This window comes from Engystomops pustulosus, chromosome 9 (assembly GCF_040894005.1).
Source record: "Engystomops pustulosus chromosome 9, aEngPut4.maternal, whole genome shotgun sequence".
Classification (NCBI taxonomy): domain Eukaryota; kingdom Metazoa; phylum Chordata; class Amphibia; order Anura; family Leptodactylidae; genus Engystomops; species Engystomops pustulosus.
The window spans coordinates 63,173,904-63,186,359 of NC_092419.1; the positions used below are offsets into that span (position 1 = coordinate 63,173,904).

Consider the following 12,456-nt stretch of genomic DNA (forward strand, 5'->3'; position numbering starts at 1 on the left):
GATAGTAAAAGAAGGTTCAAATTGAACAGCTGCTGTCAACGGCCATTCTAAGCTGAATGTGCGTGCTCTTGTCAGATCGCAGCAGCGATGCAGCTTAAGGCTTGGCAAGTTCCAGCATGGGAGACTGGCTGGGAATCCCAAGTTCTGTTGACCTTTTTGAACTTGAAAATTGTTTTAGTTTCTCTATGAGATAGTAAAAGAAGGTTCAATTTGAAATGCTGCTGTCAACGCCCATTCTAAGCTGAATGTGCCTGCTCTTGTCAGATCGCAGCAGCAATGCAGCTTAAGGCTTGGCAAGTACCAGCATGGGAGACTGGCTGGGAATCCCAAGTTCCGTTGAACTTTTTGAACCTGAAAATTGTGTTAGTTTCTCTATGAGATAGTAAAAGAAGGTTCAAATTGAACAGCTGCTGTCAACGGCCATTCTAAGCTGAATGTGCGTGCTCTTGTCAGATCGCAGCAGCGATGCAGCTTAAGGCTTGGCAAGTACCAGCATGGGAGACTGGCTGGGAATCCCAAGTTCTGGTGACTTTTTTGAACCTGAAAATTGTGTTAGTTTCTCTATGAGATAGTAGAAGAAGGTTCAAATTGAACAACTGCTGTCAACGGCCATTCTAAGCTGTATGTGTGTGCTCTTGTCAGATCGCAGCAGCGATGCAGCTTAAGGCTTGGCAAGTACCAGCATGGGAGACTGGCTGGGAATCCCAAGTTCTGTTGACCTTTTTGAACCTGAAAATTGTGTTAGTTTCTCTATGAGATAGTAAAAGAAGGTTCAAATTGAACAGCTGCTGTCAACGGCCATTCTAAGCTGAATGTGCGTGCTCTTGTCAGATCGCAGCAGCGATGCAGCTTAAGGCTTGGCAAGTACCAGCATGGGAGACTGGCTTGGAATCCCAAGTTCTGGTGACCTTTTTGAACCTGAAAATTGTGTTAGTTTCTATATGAGATAGTAGAAGAAGGTTCAAATTGAACAACTGCTGTCAATGGCCATTCTAAGCTGAATGTGCCTGCTCTCGTCAGATCGCAGCAGCCATGCAGCTTAAGGCTTGGCAAGTACCAGCATGGGAGACTGGCTGGGAATCCCAAGTTCCGTTGACCTTTTTGAACCTGAAAATTGTGTTAGTTTCTCTATGAGATAGTAAAAGAAGGTTCAAATTGAACAGCTGCTGTCAACGGCAATTCTAAGCTGAATGTGCCTGCTCTCGTCAGATCGCAGCAGCAATGCAGCTTAAGGCTTGGCAAGTACCAGCATGGGAGACTGGCTGGGAATCCCAAGTTCTGTTGACCTTTTTGAACCTGAAAATGTGTTAGTTTCTCTATGAGATAGTAAAAGAAGGTTCAAATTGAACAGCTGCTGTCAAAGGCCATTCTAAGCTGAATGTGCGTGCTCTTGTCAGATCGCAGCAGCGATGCAGCTTAAGGCTTGGCAAGTACCAGCATGGGAGACTGGCTTGGAATCCCAAGTTCTGGTGACCTTTTTGAACCTGAAAATTGTGTTAGTTTCTCTATGAGATAGCAAAAGAAGGTTCAAATTGAACAGCTGCTGTCAACGGCCATTCTAAGCTGAATGTCCCTGTTCTTGTCAGATTGCAGCAGCAATGCAGCTTAAGGCTTGGCAAGTACCAGCATGGGAGACTGGCTTGGAATCCCAAGTTCTGGTGACCTTTTTGAACCTGAAAATTGTGTTATTTTCTATATAAGATAGTAGAAGAAGGTTCAAATTGAACATCTGCTGTCAATGGCCATTCTAAGCTGAATGTGCCTGCTCTCGCCAGATCGCAGCAGCAATGCAGCTTAAGGCTTGGCAAGTACCAGCATGGGAGACTGGCTGGGAATCCCAAGTTCCGTTGCCCTTTTTGAACCTGAAAATTGTGTTAGTTTCTCTATGAGATAGTAAAAGAACTTTCAAATTGAACAGCTGCTGTCAACGGCCATTCTAAGCTGAATGTGCGTGCTCTTGTCAGATCGCAGCAGCGATGCAGCTTAAGGCTTGGCAAGTACCAGCATGGGAGACTGGCTGGGAATCCCAAGTTCTGGTGACTTTTTTGAACCTGAAAATTGTGTTAGTTTCTCTATGAGATAGTAGAAGAAGGTTCAAATTGAACAACTGCTGTCAACGGACATTCTAAGCTGAATGTGTGTGCTCTTGTCAGATCGCAGCAGCGATGCAGCTTAAGGCTTGGCAAGTACCAGCATGGGAGACTGGCTGGGAATCCCAAGTTCTGTTGACCTTTTTGAACCTGAAAATTGTGTTAGTTTCTCTATGAGATAGTAAAAGAAGGTTCAAATTGAACAGCTGCTGTCAACGGCCATTCTAAGCTGAATGTGCGTGCTCTTGTCAGATCGCAGCAGCGATGCAGCTTAAGGCTTGGCAAGTACCAGCATGGGAGACTGGCTTGGAATCCCAAGTTCTGGTGACCTTTTTGAACCTGAAAATTGTGTTAGTTTCTATATGAGATAGTAGAAGAAGGTTCAAATTGAACAACTGCTGTCAATGGCCATTCTAAGCTGAATGTGCCTGCTCTTGCCAGATCGCAGCAGCAACGCAGCTTAAGGCTTGGCAAGTACCAGCATGGGAGACTGGCTGGGAATCCCAAGTTCCGTTGACCTTTTTGAACCTGAAAATTGTGTTAGTTTCTCTATGAGATAGTAAAAGAAGGTTCAAATTGAACAGCTGCTGTCAACGGCCATTCTAAGCTGAATGTGCCTGCTCTCGTCAGATCGCAGCAGCAATGCAGCTTAAGGCTTGGCAAGTACCAGCATGGGAGACTGGCTGGGAATCCCAAGTTCTGTTGACCTTTTTGAACCTGAAAATGTGTTAGTTTCTCTATGAGATAGTAAAAGAAGGTTCAAATTGAACAGCTGCTGTCAACGGCCATTCTAAGCTGAATGTGCGTGCTCTTGTCAGATCGCAGCAGCGATGCAGCTTAAGGCTTGGCAAGTACCAGCATGGGAGACTGGCTTGGAATCCCAAGTTCTGGTGACCTTTTTGAACCTGAAAATTGTGTTAGTTTCTCTATAAGATAGCAAAAGAAGGTTCAAATTGAACAGCTGCTGTCAACGGCCATTCTAAGCTGAATGTGCCTGCTCTTGTCAGATTCCAGCAGCAATGCAGCTTAAGGCTTGGCAAGTACCAGCATGGGAGACTGGCTTGGAATCCCAAGTTGTGGTGACCTTTTTGAACCTGAAAATTGTGTTATTTTCTATATAAGATAGTAGAAGAAGGTTCAAATTGAACATCTGCTGTCAATGGCCATTCTAAGCTGAATGTGCCTGCTCTCGCCAGATCGCAGCAGCAATGCAGCTTAAGGCTTGGCAAGTACCAGCATGGGAGACTGGCTGGGAATCCCAAGTTCCGTTGACCTTTTTGAACCTGAAAATTGTGTTAGTTTCTCTATGAGATAGTAAAAGAAGGTTCAAATTGAACAGCTGCTGTCAACGGCCATTCTAAGCTGAATGTGCGTGCTCTTGTCAGATCGCAGCAGCGATGCAGCTTAAGGCTTGGCAAGTTCCAGCATGGGAGACTGGCTGGGAATCCCAAGTTCTGTTGACCTTTTTGAACTTGAAAATTGTTTTAGTTTCTCTATGAGATAGTAAAAGAAGGTTCAATTTGAAATGCTGCTGTCAACGGCCATTCTAAGCTGAATGTGCCTGCTCTTGTCAGATCGCAGCAGCAATGCAGCTTAAGGCTTGGCAAGTACCAGCATGGGAGACTGGCTGGGAATCCCAAGTTCCGTTGACCTTTTTGAACCTGAAAATTGTGTTAGTTTCTCTATGAGATAGTAAAAGAAGGTTCAAATTGAACAGCTGCTGTCAACGGCCATTCTAAGCTGAATGTGCGTGCTCTTGTCAGATCGCAGCAGCGATGCAGCTTAAGGCTTGGCAAGTACCAGCATGGGAGACTGGCTGGGAATCCCAAGTTCTGGTGACTTTTTTGAACCTGAAAATTGTGTTAGTTTCTCTATGAGATAGTAGAAGAAGGTTCAAATTGAACAACTGCTGTCAACGGCCATTCTAAGCTGAATGTGCGTGCTCTTGTCAGATCGCAGCAGCGATGCAGCTTAAGGCTTGATAAGTACCAGCATGGGAGACTGGCTGGGAATCCCAAGTTCTGGTGACTTTTTTGAACCTGAAAATTGTGTTAGTTTCTCTATGAGATAGTAGAAGAAGGTTCAAATTGAACAACTGCTGTCAACGGCCATTCTAAGCTGAATGTGTGTGCTCTTTTCAGATCGCAGCAGCGATGCAGCTTAAGGCTTGGCAAGTACCAGCATGGGAGACTGGCTGGGAATCCCAAGTTCTGTTGACCTTTTTGAACCTGAAAATTGTGTTAGTTTCTCTATGAGATAGTAAAAGAAGGTTCAAATTGAACAGCTGCTGTCAACGGCCATTCTAAGCTGAATGTGCGTGCTCTCGTCAGATCGCAGCAGCAATGCAGCTTAAGGCTTGGCAAGTACCAGCATGGGAGACTGGCTGGGAATCCCAAGTTCCGTTGACCTTTTTGAACCTGAAAATTGTGTTAGTTTCTCTATGAGATAGTAAAAGAAGGTTCAAATTGAACAGCTGCTGTCAACGGCCATTCTAAGCTGAATGTGCCTGCTCTCGTCAGATCGCAGCAGCAATGCAGCTTAAGGCTTGGCAAGTACCAGCATGGGAGACTGGCTGGGAATCCCAAGTTCTGTTGACCTTTTTGAACCTGAAAATGTGTTAGTTTCTCTATGAGATAGTAAAAGAAGGTTCAAATTGAACAGCTGCTGTCAACGGCCATTCTAAGCTGAATGTGCGTGCTCTTGTCAGATCGCAGCAGCGATGCAGCTTAAGGCTTGGCAAGTACCAGCATGGGAGACTGGCTTGGAATCCCAAGTTCTGGTGACCTTTTTGAACCTGAAAATTGTGTTAGTTTCTCTATGAGATAGCAAAAGAAGGTTCAAATTGAACAGCTGCTGTTAACGGCCATTCTAAGCTGAATGTGCCTGCTCTTGTCAGATTGCAGCAGCAATGCAGCTTAAGGCTTGGCAAGTACCAGCATGGGAGACTGGCTTGGAATCCCAAGTTCTGGTGACCTTTTTGAACCTGAAAATTGTGTTAGTTTCTATATAAGATAGTAGAAGAAGGTTCAAATTGAACAACTGCTGTCAATGGCCATTCTAAGCTGAATGTGCCTGCTCTCGCCAGATCGCAGCAGCAATGCAGCTTAAGGCTTGGCAAGTACCAGCATGGGAGACTGGCTGGGAATCCCAAGTTCCGTTGCCCTTTTTGAACCTGAAAATTGTGTTAGTTTCTCTATGAGATAGTAAAAGAAGGTTCAAATTGAACAGCTGCTGTCAACGGCCATTCTAAGCTGAATGTGCGTGCTCTTGTCAGATCGCAGCAGCGATGCAGCTTAAGGCTTGGCAAGTACCAGCATGGGAGACTGGCTTGGAATCCCAAGTTCTGGTGACCTTTTTGAACCTGAAAATTGTGTTAGTTTCTATATGAGATAGTAGAAGAAGGTTCAAATTGAACAACTGCTGTCAATGGCCATACTAAGCTGAATGTGCCTGCTCTCGTCAGATCGCAGCAGCAATGCAGCTTAAGGCATGGCAAGTACCAGCATGGGAGACTGGCTGGGAATCCCAAGTTCCGCTGACCTTTTTGAACCTGAAAATGTGTTAGTTTCTCTATGAGATAGTAAAAGAAGGTTCAAATTGAACAGCTGCTGTCAACGGCCATTCTAAGCTGAATGTGCCTGCTCTCGTCAGATCGCAGCAGCAATGCAGCTTAAGGCTTGGCAAGTACCAGCATGGGAGACTGGCTGGGAATCCCAAGTTCCGTTGACCTTTTTGAACCTGAAAATTGTGTTAGTTTCTCTATGAGATAGTAAAAGAAGGTTCAAATTGAACAGCTGCTGACAACGGCCATTCTAAGCTGAATGTGCCTGCTCTCGTCAGATCGCAGCAGCAATGCAGCTTAAGGCTTGGCAAGTACCAGCATGGGAGACTGGCTGGGAATCCCAAGTTCTGTTGACCTTTTTGACCCTGAAAATGTGTTAGTTTCTCTATGAGATAGTAAAAGAAGGTTCAAATTGAACAGCTGCTGTCAACGGCCATTCTAAGCTGAATGTGCGTGCTCTTGTCAGATCGCAGCAGCGATGCAGCTTAAGGCTTGGCAAGTACCAGCATGGGAGACTGGCTTGGAATCCCAAGTTCTGGTGACCTTTTTGAACCTGAAAATTGTGTTAGTTTCTCTATGAGATAGCAAAAGAAGGTTCAAATTGAACAGCTGCTGTCAACGGCCATTCTAAGCTGAATGTGCCTGCTCTTGTCAGATTGCAGCAGCAATGCAGCTTAAGGCTTGGCAAGTACCAGCATGGGAGACTGGCTTGGAATCCCAAGTTCTGGTGACCTTTTTGAACCTGAAAATTGTGTTAGTTTCTATATAAGATAGTAGAAGAAGGTTCAAATTGAACAACTGCTGTCAACGGCCATTCTAAGCTGAATGTGCCTGCTCTCGCCAGATCGCAGCAGCAATGCAGCTTAAGGCTTGGCAAGTACCAGCATGGGAGACTGGCTGGGAATCCCAAGTTCCGTTGACGTTTTTGAACCTGAAAATTGTGTTAGTTTCTCTATGAGATAGTAAAAGAAGGTTCAAATTGAACAGCTGCTGTCAACGGCCATTCTAAGCTGAATGTGCCTGCTCTCGTCACATCGCAGCAGCAATGCAGCTTAAGGCTTGGCAGGTACCAGCATGGGAGACTGGCTGGGAATCCCAAGTTCTGTTGACCTTTTTGAACCTGAAAATGTGTTAGTTTCTCTATGAGATAGTAAAAGAAGGTTCAAATTGAACAGCTGCTGTCAACGGCCATTCTAAGCTGAATGTGCGTGCGCTTGTCAGATCGCAGCAGCGATGCAGCTTAAGGCTTGGCAAGTACCAGCATGGGAGACTGGCTTGGAATCCCAAGTTCTGGTGACCTTTTTGAACCTGAAAATTGTGTTAGTTTCTCTATGAGATAGCAAAAGAAGGTTCAAATTGAACAGCTGCTGTCAATGGCCATTCTAAGCTGAATGTGCCTGCTCTCGTCCGATCGCAGCAGCAATGCAGCTTAAGGCTTGGCAAGTACCAGCATGGGAGACTGGCTGGGAATCCCAAGTTCCGTTGCCCTTTTTGAACCTGAAAATTGTGTTAGTTTCTCTATGAGATAGTAAAAGAAGGTTCAAATTGAACAGCTGCTGTCAACGGCCATTCTAAGCTGAATGTGCGTGCTCTTGTGAGATCGCAGCAGCGATGCAGCTTAAGGCTTGGCAAGTACCAGCATGGGAGTCTGGATTGGAATCCCAAGTTCTGGTGACCTTTTTGAACCTGAAAATTGTGTTAGTTTCTCTATGAGATAGCAAAAGAAGGTTCAAATTGAACAGCTGCTGTCAATGGCCATTCTAAGCTGAATGTGCCTGCTCTCGTCCGATCGCAGCAGCAATGCAGCTTAAGGCTTGGCAAGTACCAGCATGGGAGACTGGCTGGGAATCCCAAGTTCCGTTGCCCTTTTTGAACCTGAAAATTGTGTTAGTTTCTCTATGAGATAGTAAAAGAAGGTTCAAATTGAACAGCTGCTGTCAACGGCCATTCTAAGCTGAATGTGCGTGCTCTTGTGAGATCGCAGCAGCGATGCAGCTTAAGGCTTGGCAAGTACCAGCATGGGAGTCTGGCTTGGAATCCCAAGTTCTGGTGACCTTTTTGAACCTGAAAATTGTGTTAGTTTCTCTATGAGATAGCAAAAGAAGGTTCAAATTGAACAGCTGCTGTCAATGGCCATTCTAAGCTGAATGTGCCTGCTCTCGTCAGATCGCAGCAGCAATGCAGCTTAAGGCTTGGCAAGTACCAGCATGGGAGACTGGCTGGGAATCCCAAGTTCCGTTGACCTTTTTGAACCTGAAAATTGTGTTAGTTTCTCTATGAGATAGCAAAAGAAGGTTCAAATTGAACAGCTGCTGTCAACGGCCATTCTAAGCTGAATGTGCCTGCTCTCGTCAGATCGAAGCAGCAATGCAGCTTAAGGCTTGGCAAGTACCAGCATGGGAGACTGGCTGGGAATCCCAAGTTCTGTTGACCTTTATGAACCTGAAAATTGTGTTAGTTTCTCTATGAGATAGTAAAAGAAGGTTCAAATTGAACAGCTGCTGTCAACGGCCATTCTAAGCTGAATGTGCGTGCTCTTGTCAGATCGCAGCAGCGATGCAGCTTAAGGCTTGGCAAGTTCCAGCATGGGAGACTGGCTGGGAATCCCAAGTTCTGTTGACCTTTTTGAACTTGAAAATTGTTTTAGTTTCTCTATGAGATAGTAAAAGAAGGTTCAATTTGAAATGCTGCTGTCAACGCCCATTCTAAGCTGAATGTGCCTGCTCTTGTCAGATCGCAGCAGCAATGCAGCTTAAGGCTTGGCAAGTACCAGCATGGGAGACTGGCTGGGAATCCCAAGTTCCGTTGAACTTTTTGAACCTGAAAATTGTGTTAGTTTCTCTATGAGATAGTAAAAGAAGGTTCAAATTGAACAGCTGCTGTCAACGGCCATTCTAAGCTGAATGTGCGTGCTCTTGTCAGATCGCAGCAGCGATGCAGCTTAAGGCTTGGCAAGTACCAGCATGGGAGACTGGCTGGGAATCCCAAGTTCTGGTGACTTTTTTGAACCTGAAAATTGTGTTAGTTTCTCTATGAGATAGTAGAAGAAGGTTCAAATTGAACAACTGCTGTCAACGGCCATTCTAAGCTGTATGTGTGTGCTCTTGTCAGATCGCAGCAGCGATGCAGCTTAAGGCTTGGCAAGTACCAGCATGGGAGACTGGCTGGGAATCCCAAGTTCTGTTGACCTTTTTGAACCTGAAAATTGTGTTAGTTTCTCTATGAGATAGTAAAAGAAGGTTCAAATTGAACAGCTGCTGTCAACGGCCATTCTAAGCTGAATGTGCGTGCTCTTGTCAGATCGCAGCAGCGATGCAGCTTAAGGCTTGGCAAGTACCAGCATGGGAGACTGGCTTGGAATCCCAAGTTCTGGTGACCTTTTTGAACCTGAAAATTGTGTTAGTTTCTATATGAGATAGTAGAAGAAGGTTCAAATTGAACAACTGCTGTCAATGGCCATTCTAAGCTGAATGTGCCTGCTCTCGTCAGATCGCAGCAGCCATGCAGCTTAAGGCTTGGCAAGTACCAGCATGGGAGACTGGCTGGGAATCCCAAGTTCCGTTGACCTTTTTGAACCTGAAAATTGTGTTAGTTTCTCTATGAGATAGTAAAAGAAGGTTCAAATTGAACAGCTGCTGTCAACGGCAATTCTAAGCTGAATGTGCCTGCTCTCGTCAGATCGCAGCAGCAATGCAGCTTAAGGCTTGGCAAGTACCAGCATGGGAGACTGGCTGGGAATCCCAAGTTCTGTTGACCTTTTTGAACCTGAAAATGTGTTAGTTTCTCTATGAGATAGTAAAAGAAGGTTCAAATTGAACAGCTGCTGTCAAAGGCCATTCTAAGCTGAATGTGCGTGCTCTTGTCAGATCGCAGCAGCGATGCAGCTTAAGGCTTGGCAAGTACCAGCATGGGAGACTGGCTTGGAATCCCAAGTTCTGGTGACCTTTTTGAACCTGAAAATTGTGTTAGTTTCTCTATGAGATAGCAAAAGAAGGTTCAAATTGAACAGCTGCTGTCAACGGCCATTCTAAGCTGAATGTCCCTGTTCTTGTCAGATTGCAGCAGCAATGCAGCTTAAGGCTTGGCAAGTACCAGCATGGGAGACTGGCTTGGAATCCCAAGTTCTGGTGACCTTTTTGAACCTGAAAATTGTGTTATTTTCTATATAAGATAGTAGAAGAAGGTTCAAATTGAACATCTGCTGTCAATGGCCATTCTAAGCTGAATGTGCCTGCTCTCGCCAGATCGCAGCAGCAATGCAGCTTAAGGCTTGGCAAGTACCAGCATGGGAGACTGGCTGGGAATCCCAAGTTCCGTTGCCCTTTTTGAACCTGAAAATTGTGTTAGTTTCTCTATGAGATAGTAAAAGAACTTTCAAATTGAACAGCTGCTGTCAACGGCCATTCTAAGCTGAATGTGCGTGCTCTTGTCAGATCGCAGCAGCGATGCAGCTTAAGGCTTGGCAAGTACCAGCATGGGAGACTGGCTGGGAATCCCAAGTTCTGGTGACTTTTTTGAACCTGAAAATTGTGTTAGTTTCTCTATGAGATAGTAGAAGAAGGTTCAAATTGAACAACTGCTGTCAACGGACATTCTAAGCTGAATGTGTGTGCTCTTGTCAGATCGCAGCAGCGATGCAGCTTAAGGCTTGGCAAGTACCAGCATGGGAGACTGGCTGGGAATCCCAAGTTCTGTTGACCTTTTTGAACCTGAAAATTGTGTTAGTTTCTCTATGAGATAGTAAAAGAAGGTTCAAATTGAACAGCTGCTGTCAACGGCCATTCTAAGCTGAATGTGCGTGCTCTTGTCAGATCGCAGCAGCGATGCAGCTTAAGGCTTGGCAAGTACCAGCATGGGAGACTGGCTTGGAATCCCAAGTTCTGGTGACCTTTTTGAACCTGAAAATTGTGTTAGTTTCTATATGAGATAGTAGAAGAAGGTTCAAATTGAACAACTGCTGTCAATGGCCATTCTAAGCTGAATGTGCCTGCTCTTGCCAGATCGCAGCAGCAACGCAGCTTAAGGCTTGGCAAGTACCAGCATGGGAGACTGGCTGGGAATCCCAAGTTCCGTTGACCTTTTTGAACCTGAAAATTGTGTTAGTTTCTCTATGAGATAGTAAAAGAAGGTTCAAATTGAACAGCTGCTGTCAACGGCCATTCTAAGCTGAATGTGCCTGCTCTCGTCAGATCGCAGCAGCAATGCAGCTTAAGGCTTGGCAAGTACCAGCATGGGAGACTGGCTGGGAATCCCAAGTTCTGTTGACCTTTTTGAACCTGAAAATGTGTTAGTTTCTCTATGAGATAGTAAAAGAAGGTTCAAATTGAACAGCTGCTGTCAACGGCCATTCTAAGCTGAATGTGCGTGCTCTTGTCAGATCGCAGCAGCGATGCAGCTTAAGGCTTGGCAAGTACCAGCATGGGAGACTGGCTTGGAATCCCAAGTTCTGGTGACCTTTTTGAACCTGAAAATTGTGTTAGTTTCTCTATAAGATAGCAAAAGAAGGTTCAAATTGAACAGCTGCTGTCAACGGCCATTCTAAGCTGAATGTGCCTGCTCTTGTCAGATTCCAGCAGCAATGCAGCTTAAGGCTTGGCAAGTACCAGCATGGGAGACTGGCTTGGAATCCCAAGTTGTGGTGACCTTTTTGAACCTGAAAATTGTGTTATTTTCTATATAAGATAGTAGAAGAAGGTTCAAATTGAACATCTGCTGTCAATGGCCATTCTAAGCTGAATGTGCCTGCTCTCGCCAGATCGCAGCAGCAATGCAGCTTAAGGCTTGGCAAGTACCAGCATGGGAGACTGGCTGGGAATCCCAAGTTCCGTTGACCTTTTTGAACCTGAAAATTGTGTTAGTTTCTCTATGAGATAGTAAAAGAAGGTTCAAATTGAACAGCTGCTGTCAACGGCCATTCTAAGCTGAATGTGCGTGCTCTTGTCAGATCGCAGCAGCGATGCAGCTTAAGGCTTGGCAAGTTCCAGCATGGGAGACTGGCTGGGAATCCCAAGTTCTGTTGACCTTTTTGAACTTGAAAATTGTTTTAGTTTCTCTATGAGATAGTAAAAGAAGGTTCAATTTGAAATGCTGCTGTCAACGGCCATTCTAAGCTGAATGTGCCTGCTCTTGTCAGATCGCAGCAGCAATGCAGCTTAAGGCTTGGCAAGTACCAGCATGGGAGACTGGCTGGGAATCCCAAGTTCCGTTGACCTTTTTGAACCTGAAAATTGTGTTAGTTTCTCTATGAGATAGTAAAAGAAGGTTCAAATTGAACAGCTGCTGTCAACGGCCATTCTAAGCTGAATGTGCGTGCTCTTGTCAGATCGCAGCAGCGATGCAGCTTAAGGCTTGGCAAGTACCAGCATGGGAGACTGGCTGGGAATCCCAAGTTCTGGTGACTTTTTTGAACCTGAAAATTGTGTTAGTTTCTCTATGAGATAGTAGAAGAAGGTTCAAATTGAACAACTGCTGTCAACGGCCATTCTAAGCTGAATGTGCGTGCTCTTGTCAGATCGCAGCAGCGATGCAGCTTAAGGCTTGATAAGTACCAGCATGGGAGACTGGCTGGGAATCCCAAGTTCTGGTGACTTTTTTGAACCTGAAAATTGTGTTAGTTTCTCTATGAGATAGTAGAAGAAGGTTCAAATTGAACAACTGCTGTCAACGGCCATTCTAAGCTGAATGTGTGTGCTCTTTTCAGATCGCAGCAGCGATGCAGCTTAAGGCTTGGCAAGTACCAGCATGGGAGACTGGCTGGGAATCCCAAGTTCTGTTGACCTTTTTGAACCTGAAAATTGTGTTAGT

At 45.2% G+C, this 12,456-nt stretch overlaps 23 pseudogenes; all 23 read left to right on the forward strand.

The window, feature by feature from the left end:
- Nucleotides 1-979: 979 nt before the first annotated feature.
- On the forward strand, nucleotides 980-1,098 carry LOC140082218 (5S ribosomal RNA; annotated as a pseudogene).
- A 70-nt stretch (nucleotides 1,099-1,168) lies between these two features.
- On the forward strand, nucleotides 1,169-1,287 carry LOC140085491 (5S ribosomal RNA; annotated as a pseudogene).
- Nucleotides 1,288-2,112: 825 nt separating this feature from the next.
- On the forward strand, nucleotides 2,113-2,231 carry LOC140097522 (5S ribosomal RNA; annotated as a pseudogene).
- A 448-nt stretch (nucleotides 2,232-2,679) lies between these two features.
- Nucleotides 2,680-2,798, forward strand: LOC140079150 (5S ribosomal RNA; annotated as a pseudogene).
- Nucleotides 2,799-3,245: 447 nt separating this feature from the next.
- Nucleotides 3,246-3,364, forward strand: LOC140092423 (5S ribosomal RNA; annotated as a pseudogene).
- A 259-nt stretch (nucleotides 3,365-3,623) lies between these two features.
- Nucleotides 3,624-3,742, forward strand: LOC140088883 (5S ribosomal RNA; annotated as a pseudogene).
- Nucleotides 3,743-4,379: 637 nt separating this feature from the next.
- LOC140087315 (5S ribosomal RNA) lies at nucleotides 4,380-4,498 on the forward strand (annotated as a pseudogene).
- A 70-nt stretch (nucleotides 4,499-4,568) lies between these two features.
- Nucleotides 4,569-4,687, forward strand: LOC140079151 (5S ribosomal RNA; annotated as a pseudogene).
- Nucleotides 4,688-5,134: 447 nt separating this feature from the next.
- On the forward strand, nucleotides 5,135-5,253 carry LOC140096898 (5S ribosomal RNA; annotated as a pseudogene).
- Nucleotides 5,254-5,512: 259 nt separating this feature from the next.
- On the forward strand, nucleotides 5,513-5,631 carry LOC140095064 (5S ribosomal RNA; annotated as a pseudogene).
- A 69-nt stretch (nucleotides 5,632-5,700) lies between these two features.
- Nucleotides 5,701-5,819, forward strand: LOC140091465 (5S ribosomal RNA; annotated as a pseudogene).
- Nucleotides 5,820-5,889: 70 nt separating this feature from the next.
- On the forward strand, nucleotides 5,890-6,008 carry LOC140086417 (5S ribosomal RNA; annotated as a pseudogene).
- A 1,013-nt stretch (nucleotides 6,009-7,021) lies between these two features.
- LOC140087052 (5S ribosomal RNA) lies at nucleotides 7,022-7,140 on the forward strand (annotated as a pseudogene).
- Nucleotides 7,141-7,399: 259 nt separating this feature from the next.
- Nucleotides 7,400-7,518, forward strand: LOC140087054 (5S ribosomal RNA; annotated as a pseudogene).
- Nucleotides 7,519-7,777: 259 nt separating this feature from the next.
- LOC140082669 (5S ribosomal RNA) lies at nucleotides 7,778-7,896 on the forward strand (annotated as a pseudogene).
- Nucleotides 7,897-7,966: 70 nt separating this feature from the next.
- On the forward strand, nucleotides 7,967-8,085 carry LOC140095560 (5S ribosomal RNA; annotated as a pseudogene).
- Nucleotides 8,086-9,100: 1,015 nt separating this feature from the next.
- On the forward strand, nucleotides 9,101-9,219 carry LOC140082219 (5S ribosomal RNA; annotated as a pseudogene).
- A 70-nt stretch (nucleotides 9,220-9,289) lies between these two features.
- Nucleotides 9,290-9,408, forward strand: LOC140085492 (5S ribosomal RNA; annotated as a pseudogene).
- Nucleotides 9,409-9,855: 447 nt separating this feature from the next.
- Nucleotides 9,856-9,974, forward strand: LOC140096900 (5S ribosomal RNA; annotated as a pseudogene).
- Nucleotides 9,975-10,233: 259 nt separating this feature from the next.
- On the forward strand, nucleotides 10,234-10,352 carry LOC140097523 (5S ribosomal RNA; annotated as a pseudogene).
- Nucleotides 10,353-10,800: 448 nt separating this feature from the next.
- On the forward strand, nucleotides 10,801-10,919 carry LOC140079152 (5S ribosomal RNA; annotated as a pseudogene).
- A 447-nt stretch (nucleotides 10,920-11,366) lies between these two features.
- Nucleotides 11,367-11,485, forward strand: LOC140092424 (5S ribosomal RNA; annotated as a pseudogene).
- Nucleotides 11,486-11,744: 259 nt separating this feature from the next.
- On the forward strand, nucleotides 11,745-11,863 carry LOC140088884 (5S ribosomal RNA; annotated as a pseudogene).
- Nucleotides 11,864-12,456: the final 593 nt, after the last annotated feature.